Here is a 2500-nt window from a genome sequence, read left to right as displayed (position 1 = left end):
GGAAAAGGGAAGAAAAGGATCGGGCCCACTAGAGACATGGACCCGGCCGCCAAGCAGGCCGCCCTGGGCTCACCCTCCCCGGCCGCAGCGAGGGACATCCTCCCGGCCGACAGGATCGGGCCCCTGGAAGTCTGGGGGGGGGGGGGGGAAATCCGCCTCACGCCTCCGAGGAGGGCTGCCCGGGCGGGCCGGGCCCCGGAGCTCGGAAAAAAAAAAAAAAAACACCCCAAAAAAGGATCGGGCCCACTAGAGACATGGACCAGGCCGCCCTGGGCTCACCCTCCCCGGCCGCAGCGAGGGACTGCCTCCCGGCCGACTGGATCGGGCCCCTGGAAGTCTGGAAAAAAGAATGGAACCTGACGCCTCCGAGGAGGGGGCGCCCAGGGAAGGAGGGAGATCCGGGTCGACCTGGTGACCGGACGGGAAAGCGGCCACCGGGCGTGCCCGTTCAAACCTAGGGGTTGACCTGGCGGCCGGAAAGCAAACCGGCCACTGGCTAGCCCCGTCGGCAACCTACGGGTTGACCTGGTGGCCGGGAAGCGAACCGGCCAGCAGGTGAACCCGTTCGATTCCACGGGTTGACCTGGTGCCCGGGAGGGGACTCTGAAAAATGTTCAGCCCTTTCGGCTCGGGGTTGACCTGGTGGCCGAGAGGGGACTCGGACGGCAGGCAAGCCGCCCTGGCCTCACCCACCCCGGCCGCAGCGAGGGACTGCCTCCCGGCCGACTGGATCGGGCCCCTGGAAGTCTGGGGGGAAAAAGAAAATGGAACCTGACGCCTCCGAGGAGGGGGCGCCCAGGGAAGGAGGGAGATCCGGGTTGACCTGGTGACCGGACGGGAAAGCGGCCACCGGGCGTGCCCGTTCAAACCTACGGGTTGACCTGGTGGCCGGGAAGCGAACCGGCCAGCAGGCGAACCCGTTCGATTCCACGGGTTGACCTGGTGCCCGGGAGGGGACTCTGAAAAATTTTCAGCCCTTTCGGCTCGGGGTTGACCTGGTGGCCGAGAGGGGACTCGGACGGCAGGCAAGCCGCCCTGGGCTCACCCTCCCCGGCCGCAGCGAGGGACTGCCCCCCACCCACCCACCCCCCCCCCCGGCTGACAGGATCAGGGCGCACTGGATGTCCGGGACAATATTTTCCCCGACGCCGGGGAGGGCGGGCGGGCGGAGGGGCTCTGGCGGCCAGCCCGGGCCCCGGAGCTCGAGAAGGAAAAAAGGACCGGGCCCGCGAGAGACGGGGGCCCTGCCGCAGGGGGGCAGTCCGACCGGGGCTCACCGTGCGGCAGGCCCGGGCGTCGGCAGGGGAAAGCGGGCGAGGAGGCGCGGGGGCCGGGTGCCTACGGCCATACCGGACCGAACGCCCCCGATCCCGTCCGATCTCGGAAGGTAAACCGTCCCGGGCCTGGCTAGTACTTGGATGGGTGACCGCCTGGGAATCCCAGGTGCCGTAGGCAGCTTTTCCCGGTCCGAGCCAGCTCTCTCTCCTTTTCTGGGGAGGAAGGAGAGGGGGGGGACGGGCCGGAAAGCCCCTCGTCGCTCCTGCCGAGTCGGAGGTCGCGGCCGCAGGTCACGGGTCTGGGCGCCTGGGGTCCGGCTCCCCACCCGGCTTCCTCCGCGGAGGACCCACCGAAGCCGCTGGGGGAGACCCCGGGCATGGGGCGGACTGGCCCGGACCCTCCCGGCCGCCGGCCCGCAGGACCGCCCCGAATCCCCCCGCCCCGCGGCCACCCAGGCCAGGCCTGGCCAGGCGGGACGGACGGCGGGTGTCCAGCGCCCAGCGGCTTCCGCCAGCGGGGACCCACGGCCCCCAAAGCCGCAGGGGGAGGCCCCGGGCCCGGGACGGACTCGCTCGGACCCCCTGCGCCCGGGCGCCGGCTCGCGGGACCGCCCCGAATCCCCCCGCGGCCACCCAGGCCAGGCCTGGCCAGGCGGGACGGACGGCGGGTGTCCAGCGCCCAGCGGCTTCCGCCAGCGGGGACCCACGGCCCCCAGAGCCGCAGGGGGACACCCCGGGGCCGGGACGGTCTCGCTCGGACGCGCTCGGACCCCCTGCGCCCGGCCGCCGGCTCGCGGGACCGCCCCGAATCCCCCGCCCCGCGGCCACCCAGGCCAGGCCTGGCCAGGCGGGACGGACGGCGGGTGTCCAGCGCCCAGCGGCTTCCGCCAGCGGGGACCCACGGCCCCCAGAGCCGCAGGGGGACACCCCGGGGCCGGGACGGACTCGCTCGGACGCGCTCGGACCCCCTGCGCCCGGCCGCCGGCTCGCGGGACCGCCCCGAATCCCCCCGCGGCCACCCAGGCCAGGCCTGGCCTGGCCTGGCAGGCCGGCGTGCAGCTCCCCCGGGCTTCCTCCCCCGACGACCCGCGCCCCCCCGAGCCGCAGGCGGAGACCCCGGCCCCGGGGCGGACCGGCCCGGGCTCGCTCGAGCCCCCTGCGCCCGGCCCGCAGGACCGCCCCCCCCCCCCCCCGAATCCCCCGGGAGAGGCCCGGCCTGCACG

The 2500-nt window shown here is 74.2% G+C and overlaps 1 non-coding gene across 1 annotated transcript; it reads left to right on the top strand.

Moving 5' to 3' along the window:
* The first annotated feature begins 1336 nt into the window (after nt 1-1336).
* LOC128823912 (5S ribosomal RNA) lies at nt 1337-1455 on the top strand. The gene has a single exon (XR_008442146.1). It is a non-coding gene; the product is annotated as a 5S ribosomal RNA (ribosomal RNA).
* Nucleotides 1456-2500: the final 1045 nt, after the last annotated feature.

Source organism: Malaclemys terrapin, chromosome 15 (genome assembly GCF_027887155.1).
Source record: "Malaclemys terrapin pileata isolate rMalTer1 chromosome 15, rMalTer1.hap1, whole genome shotgun sequence".
NCBI lineage: Eukaryota > Metazoa > Chordata > Testudines > Emydidae > Malaclemys > Malaclemys terrapin.
Note: the sequence above shows the minus strand (reverse complement) of the source record. Positions and strands in the feature narration are given on the sequence as shown.